The sequence below is a fragment of the Chiloscyllium plagiosum genome, unplaced genomic scaffold, assembly GCF_037043375.1.
Source record: "Chiloscyllium plagiosum isolate Xiang-an unplaced genomic scaffold, Cpla_swu_hap1 HiC_scaffold_39, whole genome shotgun sequence".
In the NCBI taxonomy this organism is placed as follows: Eukaryota; Metazoa; Chordata; class Chondrichthyes; order Orectolobiformes; family Hemiscylliidae; genus Chiloscyllium; species Chiloscyllium plagiosum.
The window spans coordinates 9990056-10014820 of NW_028270177.1; the positions used below are offsets into that span (position 1 = coordinate 9990056).

The 24765-nt window shown below is 41.4% G+C and overlaps 1 protein-coding gene across 6 annotated transcripts in view; it reads right to left on the reverse strand.

Moving 5' to 3' along the window:
- The window catches only part of LOC122540917 (A-kinase anchor protein 13-like), a 417382-nt gene that overhangs the window by 52949 nt on the left and 339668 nt on the right, over positions 1-24765 (reverse strand). The window lies entirely within an intron of this gene.

The window sequence follows — 24765 nt, forward strand, 5'->3', positions numbered from 1 at the left end:
GTTGGCATGCGGAATGAACTTCCAGAGAAAGTGATGGATGTGGGTACAATTACAATGTTTAAAAGATATTTGGACAGATACATGAATAGGAGAGGTTTGGAGTGATATAGGCCAGGAGCAGGCAGGTGGAACTAGTTATGTTTGGGATTACAGTTGGCATGGACTGGTTGGACTGAAGGGTCTGTTTCCATGCTGTATGACTTGGTGATGACAAGATCGAGAATTCCAGAAAAAGAGACAGGTAAGTTGAGGGATAGTGACAGATACTCGGATAAAAAGAGGCAGCGGGTAATTCCAACACTGCAAATATGAAACCACCACAACTATGAAGCAGGTGATGAATAGATGTTTAAAGAAGAAAAATGCAAGCCATACTTCAATCAGATCCTTGAGCAGAGGACCAGATCTATCATTGGTAAGTTTGGGCCGAGTCACGTTGGCAAAGAGGTATTACTATTTGGGAATTCTATTTTTTGGAATACAGTACTTCTTTAAGAAAATTCTTCAACTTGCACTTAAACATAACTCGTCACTCATGCAGCAAAACTGGTCCAAGAACTTTTGGGCAAGTTGAATATGAAGGGGTGACAAATAGGTTTGGCTGAAGAAGCAGATACTGAGGGAGTAGCAAGTGGAGAGAGAAGGGTTTACATAGGAGTTCCAAAGTAGGTCCTGGGGAGCTGAATATATGGCTACGAATGGTGGGGTACAGGAAGAAGAGGGTAAAGCACAGACAGGTTCAGCACAGAGACTGGTCAGGGACCTGTTGTCTATTGATTACAGTTTACTAATCTCTTGGTCAAGTGCATGTCCCAAAGAGATCAGCCTTTAGCTAAGATCTACCCTCTCTACCCCCTTACAACACTAAAATATATCAGACAGGTGAATGTCCACGTAATTACCATTGCCTTTATTTAAGTTTCCTTAATATGAATCATTTTTCAGGTAGTTTTCATACAACCAGCCAAAGTAAACCAGCTCCAGGGCTGTTGGGAACATGGGGCAGGAACTTACTCCCCTTTCACATTTACAATATTTTGAGATGCATAACATGTTAATCTTTAATAAAGGAAAGCTCAATTGAAAAACTGATTAGGAAAGAAAATAAAGTCACAATGTTCCCTTTCAATTTGGAGAAACTTCTTTTCTCACATTCAAAACTGGACTGAAATTTGATTTCGTTGGATGCATATCAAATAACTAAAATGCCATTGAATTTCATCCTCTAATTGTAACAACATTGTCCAACACTCACCTTCACCACCCACTTCCTCACGGTGATGTAATCAAAACAATTCTGTTCAGACGCAAACACTCACATTTTTACCTTTTTCAGAACACGTGCGCTCCTTCAGTTTTCTCTTCCTACAACAATCTCCAAACTAACTACAATTTTTTGATTTACCCTATTTTTGGTTTTACCTTTTCCAACATTGGTGACTATCCTATCCTATGACCTTTAGCTCCCCCAAAAGCACAAACAGATATTGTTGCGGTGTTCTCACCTGGACTTCAAGTTCAAATTGGGCACCTGAAATTTTCTGGAGAAAGTGAGGACTGCAGATGGAGATCACCAACTAGGAGAAACTGAGGATTTTCAGAAACCTCAAAATTTTCACATTATTTTAATATGACGTTGAGGAATCAGCAAAAGAATTATTGCTTCAAAATATCACAAAAGTGCTCCAGATCCCAATGTAGTCACTGTAGTAATGTTCAAAATGTATGAATTTTCTTATTGTGCATAGTGTCAGTTCATCAAACCAACCTTATGCAAAACTGATCTTACTTGGAATGAAGCCTTGTTCACTGGGAACACACAGAAATGGATTTCACATTATGAGTACAAAACAGTTACAATGACTGTCAATTGCAGCACAACTGCCAACCCAAACACACTTCCTTCTTGCTCACATAGTTACAATTGTCAACTACAAACTGTTTAATGTCAGTGTTAACGTTCAATTTCAGTTAATCAACTTAAGTTTGAACCTTGCATTCTTTTAAGAAATGGTATATGTTGGGATGGAGAGTGATGCTGTTTATAGACGGGTAAAGTCCATGATTGTCTTAGACTTTAATGGTGTTGAACTAAAAGGAATGAGGCAGTACTCCTGACTGGAACAAATCACATCAGTGACCTTTACTCGTGGGCAACCCCTCAAGAGTTGATAAGAGCTAACAAAAAAAAATTGCTGTCCCATTAAGTCTATCCCATTTTCAGAAACCTTAACTCTACGTAACACCAAATCCTTTATCTTCTAGAGTCACAATCAATTCTGTTTAGGTTGCTTGTGTTAATTGTTTTAACAGCCTTTTTTTGGTAATTTCACTAACATAATAGTCTGTTGATTGAGAAAAATATTCAACCAATTGCTTTTCTCACAACTTCTGAACTGTTTAAAAAGTAAAATACTCTGGGTGTTGGAAATCTGAAACAAAACAAGATATGCAGCAGTCAGATAGAACATGTGCATCTAAGAAATACAGTTAACATTTTAGCTCTCAGCAATTGCTTGTCTAGATTTTCTGTTTGACATTATTTGAGTGCCAGTGTTAAGAATGAGCTGAGAAATGATTAAATTATATTTGGGAAAATCAGTCCCAAATGCTTGAGCGTATGGCAGATGATGGATACATGAGAGTGATTTTCAGGTTATAATTTCATCAAGAAATTCAGTTAGTTAATATCTAGAATACTAGAAATAAGTACTGTGCAGTAATCCAAAAATGAAGTTCATACAATATCAAATGTCAGCAGTAAAGCTCAGGTACTTACAAATGTTATCAGAATCCAAATAACAGAAATCTCTGGCTTCAGAAAGTAGATCTGCTACATTTCTTACATCAGATCATGATTAACAACAGGCTATTTTACCTATAAAGCATGCCTTGATTTTAAATTTCTCATCCTCTTTCTCATCTCTCCCCCTCTCTCTAATCCTTTCTAGTCCCACAACCCTCGGAGATAAAGGAACTTCAGAATTCGGTCTTCTTGTACATCTGGAATTTGAATTGCTTCACCCAATAGTAGCTGTGCTTTCAGCTGCTTAATCTCAGGAACTCCCTCCCTAAATCTCTCCGTCTCTATACCTCCCTTTCTTCCTTTAAGGTATTCCTTAGGAGCTCCAGCTTTGCTCAAATATTTGGTCATTTGCCTTAATATCTCCCTATTATAACTTTGAATACAAATTTCATTTACCTTGGAAAATTTTACCATGTCAAATACAGTCTATAAATACAACATCTAGCAGTAATAAACAGGGCAAGTGAATCACAATTAAGTTGAATCATATTGAAAATCTGCAGTCCATGTGTCCACGTTCCAACAGGGGGAAATAGATAGTGATCAAAAACAGCTGCAAAGACTGCATTTCCCTGCTTTAGAGGCATAGAGACCAAAACGCAATGCTGCTCAGGCTCACACTAGTCAAGATCAGTCAGCTCAGGTCAGACCAGGGATCAAACTTGAGTTCTTTTCCTTGCCTCTTACAGCTTAGTCCCAGGAGCTGCATTCACCCACTTCTGACATTGGAACATTCGGTTGCTTTGTACTTTCTGCAGTTCCATGCATTCGATTGAAGAGCAATTGCAAAGCTACAGCGTAAGGGACCAGGAGGAGAAGGCAGGCGAATGGCACTGAGTCGGAGGGTTGGTACAGTCATTCTGGGCACCTTAACAATTCTGTGATTCAGTGATAATCTGCTTCCCTTATGAGACGAAGAAATCAAGTCTTTTCACCAAATAAAGGACATGAAATTTGTTAATATTTTCCATTAATATCACCTTTACGAATGGTGTGCAGTTTGTATTCAGGACAATAAGTGTTGAGAGCTTCCTATGTATTTTCAGATTGAGAGTGGCTGAGGAAGCAAAACATCACACCAATTCAGATGCTGCTTTTTTCCCTCGGTTTAAGTTGAAGTTGTAATTTTGAGTTTTGAGAATGTTATCAGAATGTTATAGTGAATGGGTACTTTTGATGCAATTCATTCATAACATACAGAGAAAGTTCACCCCATAAACCGCTGCAAGTCCAGGGAACTTATAAGAGGAACCTTTTGGAACTGAAAACGTTATTTAGTTCAGTAGGCTTGGCCCTTTTATCATTTTCTTCAGTTTGTACTAACATCAAATCTCAGCTCAGACAAGTTCACAACCACAGCATTGTATCACACCAATAAAAAAATCTAAGTCTATTTTGGTTGCATTTTCCAGAATTTGGCCCATAGCTTTGAAGGTTATGACATTTTAAGTGCAAGGTACCAAGAGTTTTCACTCCTGAGTTGGACTAGTGATCTCTGCAGGTGCAGGAAAACCACACATGGTATATCCCAGGACCAATGCTGTTTCTAATTTTAGTTGCTCCTGTATGGACCTATGCACTCCATGCGCAGTATCTTCAAATCTGAGTGGAAGTTGTACTGCGTTGAATAATGGAGTGTGCATGGGATTCCTGAACTGTCGTGTGGCTTACAGGGAACACTCATCTGCACTCATGTGCCCCAGATCAGAGTGGGGGGTGGTGGGGTTGCAGTGTCTTCCCAGTGACCTCAATCACCAAGTGCTTATAGGAATTAAATCAGGTAAGGTTAGAATTGATCTCAGTCATGATCCCTTCCTAGTCCAATAGCTTACTAATTATGGTACCTGAAGATAGTGGAGAGGCTGCTAATGCCCATGATATGGTTCTGTGAAATAAACAAGGAAGGGTGTTTATGTTCTCTTGTTCGCTCGGAAGAATAAATAGCATTACAAAAACACAGGAGCCAAATTAAACACCTTGTGTCAAACGTTACTTGATCTAATAGGAGTTTTGCATCAGTCCAAGTGCTGACTGATCCAAACACTGTGGAGTGCAAAGGTTCCATGGAAACATGGATATCTATGTATAGCAAAGTTTCCCAAGATGCTGCCAGTTGCTGGAGGATTTCTGCAATCAAAGGGACATTGTGCAACTGAGCAAATCTCAGTACATTACTTCAGCAAAGTTGGAAGTGTCTCCATCCTGTCCTCTATTTCTAAACTGTGCACAGGAAAGAAATCAAAAATAAACTGGCACGCTGAAAATCACCTCCACATTTATAAACACCTTCAGGATTTCACCGTAAAGTGCACACAGGGAGAAATTTACAAGTTCACAGTTAATTTAATTGCAATTTATTTTTGGATCATCAAAACATTATTGCTCTTGATCAGAGATTCGATAGCTAATGTTAAGATCAGATTAACGGAAGAAAGATTTAATGAAGGTTGTGGGAATCTCTGAAAGGTCGAATCAAGTTCTCAAATAAACTCAACTTACTTAGTGAGTGATGGTTGCTTTAGCCAAGATTTCAAGATTACGGTAGCTTATTTGTTCATTGTATATTTATGGTATTTAATGGTAAGTGAGTGTTGGGCTTCAGCCAATGGCAAGGGGGTGCCTCAGATCTCAATAACAGTGACCATAGGGGACCATTGTGCTCAGGTCAGAGGCCAGGCAGCCCCAGGTACCATGATGTCTGTCCTTGCCCCTGCTGGGTGGAGGCAGTTCCACTTCAACATATAAAGTGACACTTAGTTAAAGTGAGGTTGTTTGAGTTAGGAGGCTGATGCTTATTATGCTTAACTCTGCAAAGAAAATGGAAGATTGAGTAAAGACTGGTTCCAGTACTATCTTTTACCAACAGGTTGTCCTGATGTGAACATTATTTGTCATGTTCATACCAACATGATACACACACAATCAATATCCCCCTACAACACATGCCCCTCCAATATAAAGGGCTAAAACTGGATGATGTTAAAATCACTGGATTTTAAGAATATATTGCTACATTTTAATATTCTGCTAATAAAATGGGAATACAGGCAGAACTAGCCATTTGGATATAGAACTGGCTTGAAGGTAGGTGATGGTGGATGGTTGCTTTCCAGACTGGAGGCCTGTGACCGGCGGTGCGCTACAAGCATTGGTGCTGGGTCCACTGCTTTTCATCATTTATATAAATGATTTGGATGAGAATATAGGAGGTATAATAAGTTTGCAGATGACACCAAAATTGGAAGTGTAGCGGACAGCGAAGGAGGTTACCGCAGAGCATAATGGGACCTTGTTGGGACCAATGGGCCGAGGAGTGGTAGTTAGAGTTTAATTCAGATTAATGTGAGGTGCTGCATTTTGGAAAGGCAAATCAGGGCAGGACTTAATACACTTAATGGTAAAGTCCTGGGGAGCATTTCTAAACAAAGAGACCTTGGAGTACAGGGTCACAGTTCCTTGAAAGTGGAGACGCAAGTACATAGGATACTGAAGATGGTGTTTTTTATGCTTGCCTTTATTGATCAGGGCATTGAATGTAGGAGTTGTGAGGTCATGTTGCGGCTGTACAGGACATTGGTTAGGCCACTTCTGGAACATTGTGTGCAATTCTGGTTTCCCTCCTTTAGGAAGGATGTTGTGAAACTTGAAAGGGTTCAGAAAAGATTTACAAGGATGTTGCCAGGGCTGGAGGATTTGAGCTATAGGGAGAGGCTGAATAGGCTGAGACTGTTTTCCCTGGAGCATCAGAAGCTGAGGGGTGACCTTATAGAGGCTTATAAAATCATGAGGGGCATAGATAAAGTAAAGAGAGATGGTCTTTTCCCTGGAATGGGGGAGTCCAGAACCAGAGGGCATACGTTTAAGGTGAGAGGGGAAGGATTTAAAAGGGACTTAAGGGGCAACTTTTTCACACAGAGGATGGTGCATGTATGGAATGAGCTGCCAGAGGAAGTGGTAGAGGCTGGTACAATTGCAACATTTAAAAGGCATTTCGATGGGTATATGAATAAGAAGGGTTTAGAGGGATATGGGCCAAGTACTGGAAAATGGGACTAGATTAATTTAGGAATTCTGGTTGGCATGGACGAGTTGCACAAAAGTGTCTGTTTCTGTGCTGTACATCTCTATGACTTTATGACTACCAGCTACAAGCTCCTCTCCAAGCCACTCAGCATCCTGACTTGAAAAATATATCATTGCTCCTTCATTGCTGCTGGGTCAAACACTTGAAGCTCTCCCCCTAAGGGCACTGTGGCTTTATCTACATTGCATGGGGACTGCAGCAGTTCAGGGCAGCAGCAGGTCACCACAAACTGGTCAAAGGGTGACTCCCACATCCCATGAATGATTTTTTTCTGAGACGATCCTTCAAGTCTGCTCAGCTGTTCAATAAGATCACAACTTTCAACCCCAATTTTCCCAACCTATCAGCATAATCCTCGCATCCAAAGATCTACCAATCTGTGTCTCTAATACAGCAAATGGCTGAGTAGCCACAGCCCTCTGGGATAGACAGCTCCAATGATTCACAACCTTCATACTAAAAGTGATTTCTCATCCCAGTCCAAACTGACTGGCTTGTCATCCTGAGACTACAGTGTCTGCTTCTGGGCTCTACAGCACAGGGAAACTCTCAAAGCTGCTCCCAGAAGCAACAAGTGTGCCTCCAATGAGGAGAGGAGACACAGGCAATCAAACACATACAGCTGCATCATGCTTCAGAAAAGAGAGAAACAAAAATCACGCCAAGGTACAAGCTACAAAATGACTGGTCAGCCACTGATGGGCTACTGCAGGGAGGCTGCTCATGATACTCCGTTTCGAGGAGGTGAAGATAAAAAAAAAGTACGGAGGTGATGAGGGGAGGGTCATCGAAGTGAATTGAGGAGATTGGGATGAAGGCATTTCACCAACGGTGGGGTGAATATGACCAGGTGGGAGGGGTTAGAGCTTGAGGAACGGAGGGTCCAAGTGGACCAACATGGGGCTGCAGGAAGTGACAGCCAGATCAGACCTTGGAGGGATTTAAAAACAAACATTTTAAACTCGAGGTGTCATGGGGAATGGGAAGTGAAACAAGAATAAGGGAAACAGGCTTGAGGCGGGATGGAATGGAGGCAGAATTTCGCTGGCTTTGTATGGTGCAATGAGGGGAGGATAAGATTCCAACCAGGAAGCCACGTTGTAAAAGCGGTAAGGTTTCACTTTTGTTTGCTGTTCCCATGACACCCAACTCAACAACTTAAAAAGGACAACAGCCTCCTCAACAACCAAACAAACAAACAGTGCAAAGATCACTGAGGTCTCCTCTGCACCTGATGGAAGTTAACTTGAAACTTTTAAAATAATTCTGCATGAGGGCTTTTGAGCTGCAGTGTTAGTGTCCGTGCCTCTGAGCCAGGGGAGCGGGGTTCAAATGCCACCTGGTCCAGAGGTGTGTAATAACATCTCTGAACAAGTTGATTAGAAAATAAGTGAGAAATGGAATAACAAATAGCCCATCCTTTGATGAGCATTTTGCTCGTATTTTTGAGACAAGCAAGTGGCAGGGAATCGAAGATTCAACAGTGACCTTTTGAAAAGGAAGCATTTGATGGGCTATAGCGGAACAAGAGGTGAAGGAGACTAATGGATTGTTTGAAAAGACATCCAGAGCAAGTAGGAAGGGCTGAATAGCCTCCGTTTAGCTATATCTTTCAAAGATTCTAAGGTGCATCAACATCATTGCATAAGTAAAACACTGAAAAATTTCTGAGAGGCGATAATATGGGGGGGGGGGGGGTTACGGAGAATGGGCAGAGAAAAAACACTGGAAATGTTAAGTGCAATACTTAAAGCAATAGCAGCTGATTGCTAGGAACCAGGGGAAAGAAAACACTGGAATAATCATTATAATTTGGACAAAGTAACCAGCTCTTATTTTTCTGGTACTTATGCTGTCACTGCAGTTATCCTGTTTAACGACTGCCCAGTGGAGTCAGAAAACAGATGAAAAGCTTTTCATCATCCGTAGACTGCCAACAGTATAAGGTTAAGATGGAAAAAAGGAAACTTTACGAAAGTTGCAACTGTAAGGGATTTTCCATTCTATATCAATTTCATCATTATGAGAGAAAAAAAAAGAGGATTTGGAATATAAATTACATTCTTCAAGGGAGGGGTGTATGCGTGTGAGCGCACATAATATGTGAGAGTACGTGTATGTGTGTGCATGTATGATTGCGTATATGATTATAAATGTACGTAATGGGGGGGGAGTAATGGGAGGAATAGGGAGACCCTAGGGTTCTTGTACACACATCTTAGAAGGTGCCAGAGCCAGTTGATTAAAAAATATATTTAAAAAAAAACACTCATTTGGCTTTGTCAATCGAAGCACAGAATATAAAAGGAAATTATTCTTAAGTCTTATGAAATCACTGCTTAAGCACAAGTTAGAGTATCGTGCCAGAATCTGGAGACCCCACTTCAGGAAGGATATTACTTCTTGGAAAAGATTATGAGAGGATTTATTGGAAAGACCCCGCTGCTGAGCTTCTTCAGTTGTGTGTGAAGAGTCTGGAAAATTAAAATGAATTGCACCAGCACTCAAACGGCCTTGAGATTCCTTCAGTACACTTTGTGATGGGATTAGAATGAAGAATTGTACTCTATGGTTCTAAGTGAGCAATGGAGCCAAGAAAGGAAGGAGACGAAAACATGCTCTCACTCAGCTACTTTCATTTTAAGGGTAGCGAATAGGATTTCTTCAACTGGCATTGAGGGGGGAGTGAATAGAGCATTTTAAAACAAGTGTCCCCATGACTAAAGGGAATTAGACTAAAATCGCTCATTTCAGACAACCCCAAGAAAACTGTTTTAAAATTTTGATTGACATTTGGCTATGTTTTGGTTTGAGATGTTGTGCTTTGTTTTAGAGCATAAAACATTGGTGCTGCTTGCCAATTCCAAATGCTGAAATGGATTTTGAGGATTCTCTGGTTGAACTGTGTCCCCTCCCCCTCACCCAGCTCCAAAGAAACTGATAAACTAGCCTTTAATTTTGGGGGAAGTGGTTTGGGGGGCAAATCTGCGTGCAAATAGTTGCTGCACTTGCCAAAGGTAATCGTAATCAGAGCACTGAGAATCATTCCTTATGTGATAAAATTGGAGACCTTTCCAAAAGAGGTGTAAATGAAGCCAAGAGTTTCTTTAGCAGATAAAGACCATAGCGACTGTCTATTATGGAGAAGATGATTAGACCCTTTGCAAAACAAAAAGGAAAAATGCCTGCAAACATGGGACAAAGTTGATCACCTAACTCTAGACTTCCATTTATTGTGTCCACCTGTATTTGAATATAAAGCTCTAATTTGTCAAAGCGAAATGAACCAAGGTCAAGCCATTGCTCTTCCAAATATGAGCGGTTACATTGTCCCCTTGTGCCTGAAAATCATGGGGCCCCAGCAGGTGAACTCAGCTTTAACATAGGAGATAATTCAAAATCATAAACGTGGAATTCGCACTGTGCAGAGTGTATGTAACCTGCGGTGCTGACTAAGTAAATGTAGCTTTATCTGTTTCACACGTTGTTATTTTGAGGCGCCTTCAGGGTCGGTTCACCAGTAAAAGTCAAGTCTCAAATACTGAGTCAGAGTGAAATCCATTTCAAAAATACCCTGATCCAAAAGGTGCTCTGTAACAGGAGTGTGCCAGTTCCAGTGTTACAAATGGTCTCTATGTCTGTAGTTGATATTTTTCACTTTGCTCACATCCCACACTTGATGAATCATTTTTGTTTAAATGTTCTCTCACATGCAATTTTTTTTTCATAAAAGTGTACGCCTTCCAGCTTCTCGATTCAACTAAGCCTTTTTAAACAAAATCATCCCATGGCAGGCAATCTGTCTTGTTCATAATTGCTCTGGCACATACCATCCTTTCTAATTCCCTCAATCGCTCTGGCTTAGATTGTGTTATTGTGGAGCGCTCCACAAATTATTCATCTGGCACAAAACCATCAAAACCTCAATCTCCCCACATTCTCCAGCCCAACCCAGGACACATTAGCCACTTTGGATTGGGTTAAATCAGCTGATTGTGCCATCAGATCCGATCATAACAGCAAGGAAATCCTAAAGGAAACTCCCTGGAATCACTGGGATGGCCAGAGGAAAACACACATATTTGTTCTGCAGTAATGTAAAAGCAGTTAATGGTCACCACCTTTCATTTCAAAGGTGTTTTGCCATTGTGTGTTAGGTAGGAAAGGACAACACCTATTTTGTAAGCACAGAGTCATATAGCATGGAAACAGATCCTTCAGTCCAACTCATCCATGCCAATCAGGTATTCTATATAGATCTAATCCCATTTGCCAACATTTGGCCCATATCTCTCTAAATCCTTTCTATTCATACACCCATCCAGATGTCTTTTAAATGATTTACTTATACTAGCCTCCAACACTTGCTCTGGCAGTTCATTTCATATATGCACCATCCTCTACATGAAAAAGTCGCCCCTTAGGCACCTTTTAAATCTTTCCCTTCTCACCTCAAGCCTATGCCATCTAAGTTTGGACTCCCCTACCCTGGGAAAAAGACAATGCCTATTCACCCTATCTATGCCCCTCATGATTTTAAAAACATTTATGAGGTCACCCCTTGGTCTTTGACGCTCCAGAGAAAACAGCCTCAGCCTATTCAGCCTCTCCCTATAGCTCAAACCCTCTAACCCCTGCAACATCCTTGTAATTCTTTTCTGAACCCTTTCGAGTTTCACAACATCTTTCCTATAGGAAGGAGACAAGAACTGGACACAATATTCCAAAAGTGGCCTAACCAATGTCCTGTGCAGCCACATGACCTCCCAACTCCAATACTCAATGCACTGACCAATAAAGACAAGCATATCAAATGTCTTCTGCAGTACCCTGTCTACTTGAGACTCCACTCGCAAGCAACTATGAACCTGGAATTCAAGATCTCTCTGTTTGACAACACTCCCCAGGAATTTATATACTTAATGTTAAGTCCTGCCCTGATTTGCCTTACCAAAATGCAGCACCTCACATTTACCTAAATTAAATTCCATTTGCCACTACTCAGCCTACTGGCCCATCTGATCGAGATCCTGTTGTACTCTGAGGTAACCTTCTTCACTGCCCACTACACCACCAATTTTGATGTCATCGGCAAACTTATTAACCATACCTCCTATGTTCACATTCAAATCATTTATGGAAATGACAAAAAGCAGGGGCTCCAGCACCGATCCTTGTGGCACACCGCTGGTCACAGGCCTCCAGTTGAAAAAGCATCCCTCCACCACCACCCTCTGTCACCTACCTTCAAGCCAATTTTATATAAAAATGGCTAGCTGTCCCTGTTATCTATGAAATCTAACATTGCTAATCAGTCTATCATGTAGAACCTCGTTGAACACCTTGCTGAACTCCACATAGACAGCATCCACCGTTTGCCTTTGTCAATCTTCATGATTTATCATGATTTCCCAGCACAAAGCCATGTTGGCTGTCGCTAATCAGTCCTTGCCTTTCCAAATACATGTAAATCCTGTCTCTTAGGATCCCCTTTAACAACTTACCCACCACTGACATAAGGCTCACCAGAGTATAGTTCCCTGGCTCTTCTATAACACCTTTTGTAAATAATGGCACCACATGAGCCAACCTTAAGCCTTCCAATATATCACACATATATAAACAAATCCAAATATTGTGCAGACTGATGATCGCTTGTGCTTGCACATTTATATTAACATTACTTGGAAAGACACAGTTCACAATATATTTTCACAATTAGTCTCCTTGTAGATTCGATGCCAATAAGAGTATAAAAGTACATTCTGTCCGTAACTTTCTAAAGTGCTGTACTGACGCAAATATCAATGAAATCAATCTTTTAATCTTTATCTTTGCAGAAAAGGAGAGCATCCCTGAAGGCAATCAGGTCTAATGTCTGTATAACTATATATTAATTATATGAAGCCTGTGTAGTATTGGGCTCCAGTATAGTTTGACTAGGATGTTGTCTACTTTGAGAAGAAAGATTTAAGGACTTGAGGACCAACTTTTTCACTCAAAGGATGGTTCGTATGCGGAATAAATCGCCAGAGGGAGTAGTAAATGATAACAGAAATTGCTAGAGAAGCTCAGCAGGTCTGGCAACATTTGTGGAGAGTAATCAGACTGAATGTTTCCTTTCCACAGATGCTTCCAGGCCTGCTGAGTTTTTCTAGCAATTTCTGTTTCAGACTTACAGCATCCACAGTCTTTTGGTTTTTTGAATGGTTTAGGGAGATTTGGGCCAAATGCAGGCAAGTCTGACTAGTTTAATTTGGGAAACTTCATCGGTATGAATGAGTTGGACCAAAGGGTCTGTTCCATGCTCTATGACTCTACGAGGAATTGGTTTCATTTCGTCAGAACAATGCAGATTAGGTCTAAGTGTTTCAAATAGTGAAAAGATAAGACAAGCTGGAGAGAAGAAGGATGGTTACTGAAGCTGAGGCGTTAAGATCAACAGCTACAGATAAAAGATTAGAGACAGATTCAGTGAGGAGGAAGAGAATCTTCTTCATCCAGTGTGTTGTGAGCATAAGGAATTCACTTCTGATGTTTCTGGCTTAGCTGGTAACCAAGTCAACATTCAAGATGAGACTGGAAGATGGATGAATAAAATACAAAAAGGGAGTTGAGAGAATGTAGCAACAGAGTGACTGCACATGATTAAACTAACTACTCACATCAAGGTAAATACAGACAGAATAGTTGGGTCCAAATTTTCATGTTGCAAAGATTTCAAGCAGTCAAAAGATACAGACCTGAAACTGTGAGACTGTGAGACTGTGTGGGGCAATGGGTCAGACTTGTTTTTCACCCTCAGTGACTTGGTTTATAGACCAATTCAGACAAATGAAATGAAATATTTCTACTGCCTACTGACAGTGGCACTTTATTTCTAGCTCGGTCAGTTTTAAAACATCTCAACAATGGGCTGAAATAAAACAAAGAACTGATGCTGAATCCGAAACAAATGGAAGCTGGAATCATTGGCGAAACTCATCAGCTTGGACAGTGTCTGAGGAGAGAAAACAGAGTCAATATTTTGAGTCCAGTTCCGAGGAAGGGTCACTGGAATTGAAATGTTAACTCTGCTTCTCCTTCACAGTCATTGCCATACCTGCTACATTTCTCTAGCAATTCCTGTTTGCGTGTGCTTCAGACCTCAACAAAGGGTGTCTGGCCAAATCCTGAAGAAACCTCAATGATCCAGATTTGGCTACAGAAATTGCTGCTGTGGGAAATGGGAGACAGAAATAATGCCACACGGGTGGAGGGTAACCTTCTGAAATTGGGACAAAGTAGAAGAGAACCCTTTCACTCTGCCTTTGAAACTTGTGATGTATGATCGGATGGTGCACAGTGCTTGAAATGGGAAACTATTCATTCTACAATAATATCTTTGTTCACTCCACTGAGTCAAGTCACATATGAAAAGTACCAAGGAAAAAAATAACCGAGATGAACTAGCCACAGGAACACAGGCACTGAAACTTTCATGGCAAGCAGTAGGACTTGCCCTTTCAGGCAAACTTGATTTTAACAAGGAACTAAAGCAACTTCTCCATTTAAAAACACAAAGTTGTGAATAACTAACAACTCACCCTCTCGTGGTTCCTGCCATTTTGATTTCCACCCTGTAACACTGACCAACTACAGAATGCACATCCACATATCCATGCAAGTCAGCTGACAACACAGTAAGCTGGTGAACAAAAAAATAACTTTGGAATTTAAACCAAAACTTTCACTGAGTTCAAGGCAAATGTAAATGGTCTCAAGTTACAATAAAAGGCTGGAGGAGGTTCTGGTGCCTTGGGCAACACTCCTCCCTCAATCAATACAGGTTAACCAGGTATCCATTGCTGTTTGTGTAACTTAGTTGTACTCAAACAGTCACTATTTGTCTAAATAACAACGGTGGCTATGTTCCAAATGTATTTTATAGGTGGTTACCTCCTCTGGAATGTCCCGAGCATTATGAAAGTACAAGTCCTTTCTTCTTTCTCTATTCAAGCTGCCTCTGATTAGTTTCGGTCACACATCACAGACATGACGACTACCTGGTTAGTGGGTTTTAGCTGATGAGGGGGCCAGCCTACCATAGCCAACCTCAACTTCCAAACTCAGAAAACATTATGTACAGCACCCAGACCATCCACTGTCTCTTTGCTGCAAAGTGGTAACAGGACTGGATATGTGACCAGACAAGATGAACTGGGGAAGGAGACCAAAAGACCCAGAAATCCTCCAGAAACATCCTGTTCTCATTCCGCTAACTCAGTGAAGTTTAAAATGACACGAGCAATCTAAGCAAAAATCAGTTCAAAGATTCAATTATTGAAGTGCATGTGCATCATGAGTTTGGGTATTACAGCACGTAGAATAGGAAGTTGATATTGTCTCCATTTTCAATTAAATCCATGGCTTTTGTGCTATTTTAAAATATAATTAAACAATCAAACATAGCAAAAGGAAAAATACCTGATTCAAATCATTAGAACATCTCAAAGCTTCTCAGAGACCTTCAGCTTTGTGGCAGTCATTATTTCCACTGACTATGTCTTTCAAATAACCAGCTAATGATGTTGTTGGTAACAGGAATGTTGGCCAGGGAACTCACTACTGCTTTCAAATCTTCCAAAATTACCTGAACTAACATTAAGGCTCTTGTGGTATCGTGGTAGTGTTCCTATCTCTAAGCCAGCAAGCCCAGGTTCAAATCCTATCTGCTCCAGTTAAGTGTAATAACATCTCTGAACAGGTTGATTAGAATATATCTACTTGAAAACCAGTGTGCATTAGTTTGATACCTCAGTTGGGGGCTAACAGCTTTGATAGACGACTCTCAGATTATGTGCCCAAATCACAACCTCCTAAATCTGAGGTGAGAATCTCATTGACTATGTTAAACTAATGACTCAGTTTGAGAATTACAGATGCGAAAAAAAAATTGAACTACAACAAACCTATAAATTAAAAAATAAACTTTCCTGAAGTGTGCCTGAGGATAACAAATTTGTTGGTGTCTTAAACTGGCGCTGACTGACAGAACTGGTCAGGATGAACATAACTGAAATAACTGAACCAATGGGCATGCCTAACCATGCTTTCTATCCTGGTCACTACCTTTCTTGTCCTCTTTATAATTACAAACATAAGAGTAGGAGCAGGCCATTCAAACTATCAACATTGCTCCACCATTAATACAATCATGGCTGGTCATCCACTTCAATGCCATTTGTCTACACTATTCCCATGTCCCCTTGTGTTAGAACACAGAACAGTAGAGCACAGTACAGGCCCTTCAGCCCTTAATGTTGTGCCGACCCTTTATCCCTCTCTAAGATCAAACTAACCTGAATATCCTTTGTTTTACTATCATTCATGTGCTTATCCGAGAGTCGCTTAAATGTCCCGAATGCATCTGACTCTACCACCACCACTGGCAGTGCATTCCACACACCCACCACACTCTGTGTAAAGAACCAACCTCTGACATCTCCCTTAAACCTTCCGCAAATCACCTTAAAATTATGCCCCCTTGTGATAGCCGTTTCTGCCCTGGGGAATAAAGTCTCTGACCATACACTCTTTCTGCGCCTCTCATCATTGTATACACCTCCATTAAATCACTTCTCACCCTTCTTTGCTCCAGTGAGAAAAGCCTTAGCTCCCTCAACCTTTCTTCATATGATATGCCCTTCAGTCCACGCAGCTTCCTGGTACATCTCCTCTGCACCCACGCTAAAGCTTCCACATTCTTCCTAGAATGAGGTGACCAGAACTGAACACAATATTCCAAGTGTGGTCTAACCAGGGCTCTACAGAGCTGCAGCATAACTTTGTGACTTTTAAACTCAATCCACCAGCTAACGAAAGCTATCACACTATACACCTTCTTAACAACCTATCAACTTGGGTGGTAGTTTTGAGGGATCTATGGACATGGACCCCAAAATCCCTCTGTTCCTCCACACTGCCAAGAATCCTGCCTGTAACCCTGCATTCTGCATTCAAATTCAACCTTACAAAATGAATCACTTTACACTTTTCCAGGTTGAACTCCATCTGCCATTTATCAGCCCAATTCTGCATCCTGTCAATGTTCTGTTGCAACCTACAACAGCCCTCCACACTATACCCCACTCATATTCATAGTTAGACATTGGTTAACCTCTGTTCTAAACAGACTTAATGACTGAGCTTTCACAAGGTTCTGGTGTGGAGAATTCCAAAAGTTCACAATCCTCTGAATGAAAAAAATTCTCATCAACAGCTTCTCTCTAATTTTGAAATTATGCCTGCTTCTGCACCTACCCTATCTATCCTTTTAAGTATTTTCTAAGTTTCAATTAGATCACCTCTGACTCATCAAAACTTTAGAGAACACATGCCCAGCTTCCCCAATCTTTCTTCAAAGGACAATCCTGCTATTCCAGGAACAAGTCAAGTGAAGATTTGATGCACTCACTCTAATATCCTTCCTGAGGTATGTGGAATCCAGTTATTCAATTCAGACTTGATGTGGAGGTGCTGAACTGGGGTGGACAAAATCAGAGATTACATGACACCAGGTTATAGTCCAACAGCTTTATTTGAAATCACAAACTTTTGGAATGCTGCTCCTTTGTCAGGTGAAGTCTTCACGTGATGAAGGAACAGCGCTCTGAAAGCTTGTGATTTCAAGTAAACCTATTGGACTATAACCTGGTGTTGTGTATCTTCTACTCCATTCATACTGATTGCTTTTTGCTATTGTTTTCTGGTGCCATGTAATTGTCTTCCTCAGTCTTCCCTTAACAATCTGCAGCTTTCCTGAAGGTGAAATTCATGCTACTTATTTATTTATCACCTTTTGGTTTCGTGAAACCTGTGGTGTCCATCAATTTATTTCTTTCCGCACAAACAAGAAAGTAAGTCTCCTAAAAAAAAGGTTGTTCAAGCACAGGCAATTTTAAACTGCACATATGTGAGCTGTGTAAAAACTTAAAAGACTTTGAAACAAAACATAGAACACAGACTCCCACTCTTACTCAGAATTACTGTTGCACAGACTAGACGCAAACAATGTTCAACTGCAAAAGACCACTAACACTAAACACCAAGAATAAGATGGCTGGACTTCCGTCATGGAAATTCTATCATGTTTAGTAATACTCTGAACTATCACTTTCTTGAGCTCTTAAACTTTTCACAGAATGAAAGAACTCTGAAGCTCTTCTCAGCAGACTTATTAATAATAATAATAAAAAAATCAACACTTTCTTTTAACTATTCACATTTGAAACCTGACTAGGATTGAATGTTGACTAAACCCAGACATGGGTGGGCACATAATGAAAAGAAATCCCTGTAACCTAGAAAAAATGGGTTTGCTCACATCTGTACTCATTTTTATTTTTAAAAAGAGGCAGTGATCAGTAGCCAAACTGTAGTGTCTGGTATTCAAGTGGAATTACTGGGCACTCATTCCTGAAACTCTGCTGTCTGGTTCACAACTGGATGGTTATCTGACACACATTTATACAGTTCATAGATCTGACGAGATCAGGGAACAAGACGCTTTTGACTTTGTTGTTTATGGCTGATGAGGCTGAACCTTTGCATAAGTCATCCTGTATCAGCATTTTTGTGGCATCTGCTTATCTAACTCATGGTTTTTTGAGGAAAATTTTTAAGAATTGCAAAATGGAAATAAATCCAGTCAGAAGCATGAGTACAGGAAATAAAAGGAGCTTCTGCAAGTTCACGTCTCCAAAGAAGCTACCACTGTTGTTCAACACAAATGGACAAAACTGCCCTGAGCGGTAAAGTACAAAGACTTTAACCTACAAGGTCCAAAGGTGATAGGAGGACACAAAGGTTGGCAACAGGAGACCAGAGAGAATAAAGTTGCAGTATCTGCAGCTAAATCAACTTGCGTGGGTTTGCTCCCATCATCCTAGAGGTGTACCAATCTACAATGTGTTTGAATGAGGGAATTCACTTTCTGCTCTAAACAAGAAAGGATTTTTTTTTAAAAATATGTTAGCAACTAGTTACATAGCTCTGCTAGACACTGTCACAAAAACTTTGCGGATGGCCTAGATGCTAAATCTTGCTCCTCCAAGGTCCTAAGATGTACTACCCATGAGCTGATATATCATTATTGTAATTGGTAATGCTTACTTCATATCTCAGTAGTAACTCTTTCAGACCAACATGCAATAACGCTGACAGAAATGTCTGTTGTCTCTACATATGAAGTTAACCAGAGAAACACAGTTGTTGCTATGAATGACACCCTGCATCTCCACATTCTGCGTTGTTTTGGTCTTTCTAAAACTCTGCATTGATCTCACTAAATGTCACTAACCTCAGTGATCAATGAAAAACGGGCGCTGCTAAGTTTCTAATGTAAAATGTAGGAAATGATACTTATGAATGATTATTGTGGCTTGGAAAAATAAACTTTACAAGTATGGAGCCTCATTCTCCAAGAAAACTTAATGGTTCAGATATTTAAGAAAAAGAAATAAATACTTATTTCATGTTTCTCTTCTCTGCCTCTCCCTTAATCTGGATGTCAAAAACTTTATTAAATTTCCTGTGCACTGCTGTACGTAATTAATATTTCCTGTTTTTCACTCTTGCTTTGCAGTCTGCAAGCCTCAGCTAGGAACCTTCAAATTGATTGGTTAAGGAGTGTCCAGCTTCTAGGCATGCTCACCATTATCACAGATTCCCTCAGAGGTTGCCACATTGGATCAAATATGTGCTTATGGGCTGGGTATCCTTTCTCCCCATGTTTGAAAACCAAAAAGACCTGACAATTAAAGGTCTTTTTGAAAGTGGACATGAACAGATCGAAATAGACCAGTACAGACCAGTTCAGAAAAATATTTCACTTTTCAGACTAAGCAAAGCTTTTTTCCCCCCCCCAAAGAGCCTGAGTGGACACTCGCAGATCTATGGGGACATGTAAGTGTATACGATAAACAAAATATCCCTCATCTAAAAACCAGCTGGTCCCGAGGTTTTCAGATAAAGGATTCCCAGCCCTTCATCGAATTCTGCGTGGGGAAATCAGTAAATGATCTCCCGGTAACTATACAGAGCTTAATGGCTCAGAGCAAAGTCTGAGCCTGAATGGAGCAAATATTATGCTTTGTATGCAGGTCAAGAGCTGATCAGTGTTGTAGTGATTGGAAGCAGTTGAATATCCTTGATTGGGGTTGTTAACCTGAGCTAATCATGGAGCCCAAGCTGACAGATATAAACAGGAGATAGGGCACTCTTGTAGTACAGCATTATGTGTTCAGACATAGGAACACGAGGTTGGGTTCAAGTCTCACCTGCTCCAGAGGTACATGATAACATCTCTGAACAGGCTGATTGGAAAAATAGGTTAATTAAAAAAGAAAACAGTTCATCTTAACAAGAGTTAGTGGAGTCAGCACAGATACATTGCCACCTCTGCAGAATAAATTATGAAAATTATAAACAGGAGATTCAGAGAGTCCCCTGGTTCTAGGGACTAACTCTGTGCTGGCTGGGCCATAGTCAGTGTGTTCCTGCTGCTGTTGGTTTCTGCTTCTTTTAGGGTGGAAATCTGATTCCTGAACTGGCTGAATTATATAGCCAGCTTGTTAACTGATATTTCTTTTTATTGAGGACTGATTTTTAAACTGCCTGATCTAAACAGTCAATGTGTTTCAACTGTAACTTAGTTCTCATTAGGGAACTGTTGTTTCACTGGCTGGTTCCAGCCTAGGTGTTACTCTTTTCTCTTTGAGAACTGTGCTGATTTAGAGACAGGGCTCAGCCCTTCTACTCTGGATCTCTTTCTTTTGAATGTGTTTTCACTTGTTTGGACTGAGCCTTTGTGAGAAAATACATCTTCCCAGATGAGTTAGCCCGGCCCTTTGTTTGTCACTAGGCCTCTGTAAAGACTGAACTCACCTGTGTGTGCTGGGAGATGAGCAATTGCTGCATCCTGGAATGGACCAACCCCCAGTGAGTTAACTGCACCTTTACAATGTACTATGATCCTATGAGTGAGCCTGGTCCTTAAGATGGAAGAGGCCTCTGTAGACTGAACACCCATGTGTGTGGTGTGGACTCTGCCTTTGGGACTGGGCCAAGCTCCTGTGAGTTAACTGCAGCTTCACAATGTTCCTTAGAGTGGGCCTGGTTCTCCCTGGAAGGACCAGGCCTCTATGGAGAGTGAACACCTGTGTGTGTGCTGGGATGTGAGCATTTTCTACATCCTGGGGTCCAGGCGTGGATTCTGCCTTCGGGCATGGAATCTAAGTAGTGGAAACTGTATTAGGATTTTGTGAATATTGTTACTATCTGTGGGTTTTGTAATTATTTATGTTTGAGTGCAGGCCAGAGTTAGTTAGTCAGTACATGGGGAGGCTGGGAGCTGGAGGGTCACTGGCCTGGGGGAAAGTGGGCTGGGGGAAGGGGCAGGGGTTCTGTTAGTATGCAGGGTGGCTGGGGGCTAGGCAGCTGATAGCGTGCCTGTAGGAAAGCTGGTCAAGGGAGGGGCAGCCAGTACATGGGCTGGCTGGGGGCTGGAGGCTCAATGACCAGCCTGGGGAAAAGTGGGCTGTGAGGAGCCTGTCAGTGTGTGGGGTGGGTGGGGCCAGGTAACTGATAGCATCCTCGCAGGAAATCTGGTATACTGCAGGCTGGTCAGTACGCAGGGAGGCTGGTCTGTGAGTCGGCTGGTCTGTAGGAAAACTGGCCAGGAGAAAGGGTCAGTCAGCATGAGAGGTGGCCGGGTGCTGGAAGGCAGATAGCCCGGTTGTAGGAAAGCAGGTCAGGGGTGGTTTGGTTAGTACGTGGGGTGACTGTGAGCCAGTGGCTGACGTCCATCCTGGAGGAACGTGGGCTGAGGGTTACTCAGCACGCAGGGTGGGCGAAGACCAGAAGGCCAACACCCAGCTCATAGGAAAGTGGCCCGGGGGTCGTCCGGTCAGTACGCGGGGTGACCAGGAGCTGGGTAGTCAACAAGCAGCCTGGAGAAAATGGGCCTGGGGAGGGTTGGTCAGTATGCAGGGCGGCCGGAGACTGGAAGGCCGACTGTCCTGCAGGAAAGCTAGGGAAAGATGGTCTGATCAGTATGTGGTGGGGACAGGTGTCGGGTGTCTTATTTATAGCTATATTGGATCTGTGTTTTAGGCACTGTCTTGCCTGTGTTGGTTACTATTATCTTTGTGATGAATGGAAGTGGGATTTGAGGAATCTCCTCATTTCCCTGAAAACTGGTTGAACGGTGGAGTTTGGCTTTGTTGCCCTTTCCCCTTTATATAGTGTGTTTTGTGAACTGCTGCTTTCTGTTTATTAATAACTGTGTATGTTGTACTGGTAATAATAAAAAAAACAGGAAATATGGCACTCTTGTGGTATAGTGTTAGGTACCTATTTCTGAACATAGAGGCTTGGGTTCCAGTCCCACCTGCTCCAGAGGTATGTAATAACATCTTTGAACAGGTGGATTGGAAAATAGACATTTTTCTTCATTAGCCTATCTTAACAAGAGCTAGTGGAGTCAGCACAGACACACTGCTCTGCAAACTAAATTATGAGAAAATGGAGATTCAGAGTCCCCTGGTTCTAGGGATTGACTCTGTGCTGGCTGGGCCACAGTCAGTGTGTTCCTGCTGTTGGTTTCTGCTTTTTTTTTTAAGGGGGAACCCAATTCCTGAACTGTCATTCCTTTTTTAGTGAGAACTGATTTCTAAACTGCCTGATTTGAACAGTCAATGTGTTTCAGGTGTAACTCCGTTCTCATTCGGGAACTGTTGCTTCACTGGCTGGTTACAGCCTGTGTGTTACTCTTTCTCTTTTTGAGAGGAGGATTATGCTAATTCTGTGGCAGGGCACAGCCCTTGCACTCTGGTTTTCTTTCTTTCAAATGTGTTTTTGGTGTTTGGACTGAGCCATTGTGAGAAAATACATCTTTCCAGATGAGCCATTTCTGTGGGTAGGTCTCATCCTTAGTCAGTGGGCTAGGCCTCGATGAAGACTGAACACCTGTGTGTGCACGTTGGGAGGTGAGCATTTGCTGCATCCTGGAGTTAGGGGTTTGGTCCACTCCCGGTGAGTTAACTGCACCTTTACGACATATTGTGTTCCTGTGAGTGGTCATGACTCTATGGAGATTGAACACATATGTGCTGTGCATTTACTGCCTTCAGGAGTGGACTCTGCCCTCAGTTGTGGACTGTTTTTAGCAACGGACTCTGCAGTTTGGAATGGACTCCATTGCACTTTGTATACTGGAGTGGACTCTGTTCCTGGGAATTGACTCTACATTTTGAAGAGAACTATTTATGGTAAAGAAGTCTGTACTAGAAGGGACTCATTTGTTTGTTGTTATTTGACTCTCCTTCTTTGTTGGGTTTACCACCTGCACTGTCTTATAGGTCCCTGGGTCTGGCACGTCTCACTGGGAGGTTCATAGATTGTCTTGAAAGCTGTCACCCTGAGAGCCAGAGAGTAGGTAGGTCATTCTAAGCGCTGTCATCCTGAGTGGGGGTAATCGGGATGGGTTGTCCTAGAGGTGGTCGGAAGGTGTGTCAGAGCTGCCGAGAGTAGGAAGGGACATGGGGCAGATAGAGAGCCAGTAAGGGCGGGTTGCCTTAGAGTGGCTGGACGGACAGGTGTCTATATTCTATGCACTTCATAAAATCTAATTGGACTGTCTTATGTATTCGTTACTGTTTTGTGATGACAAAGTGGGATTTGAGGTTTGTCCTCATTTCTCCCCAACTGGTGGAACAATAGGGTTTGGGGCCTGGCTTTACTGCTCCTCTCCCTTGTAAAATTGCTATTTCTCTGTATACAGCTGTTAATGTTAATTTTTTGTTTGTAAATGATATTTTAATAAAATATGAACAGGAGATAGGGCACTCTTGGGGTATAGCGTTTGTGTCCCTGTTTCTGTACACAGGCTTGGGTTGTACACCTGCTCTAGAGGTATGTAATAACATCTCTGAACACGTTAATTGGAAAAATAGGTTAATAAAAAAGAACTATTTATCCTAACAAGAGCTTGTGGAGTTAGCACAGACACAGTGCTATCTCTGCAAATTAATTATTTAAAAAAAAAGATTTGGAGTCTCGTTTTAGGGACTGGTTCTGAGCTGACTGGTCAGAGATGGTCATGTAATTAAGGCACATGGAATTTTAGCCTTTATTGTTAAAAGTTTAAAACAGCAAAGTATTGTTTCAACTGTGTAGGTGAGACTAAACTGGAGTACTGTGTACAACTTGGTGCCTGTATTTGACAATAAGTAGATTCGCTTTGGAGGTAGCTTAAAATAGATTATCTTGACTGTGTCTCCTGGAATGAAGAGGTTGATTAGTCAAGAATAGTTAAACAGGTTAGGCCTTAATCATTAGACTTTATAAAAGAGTCATTTTATTAAAATGTACAAGATTCTGAGGGGACCCATGTTGAGAAGATGACTTGTTTAGTGGGGAAATCTGAAACTTGGACACTGGCACAGAATAAGGGGACACCCATTTCAAATTGAGACATAAAGGAAAGTCTTCTCCCAGAGAGTAGTGAGTATTTGGAATTCTCTACGTCAGAGTTGTGGAGGCTACATCACAAACTATTTCAAGAGGGGACATATAACTGATTTCTGAATTCAGGGAGTTGAGGGCTATGAGTAGCTGCCAAAAACAGAAGTTGAAGTCTGGGGCAGATGAACCATGATTTCACTGAATGGTGATAAAACTTGAAGGACTGAATGGTCTGTTCCTACTTCTAATTCTTATGAGCTTATTTTGTTGGCAAGGACTGACATTAAAACTAGTCAGTGAGGGACAGGAGGAGGCCTTTCACAATGTCGGGCATTCAATGAGGTTGTGATACAAATTTACTCGAATTACT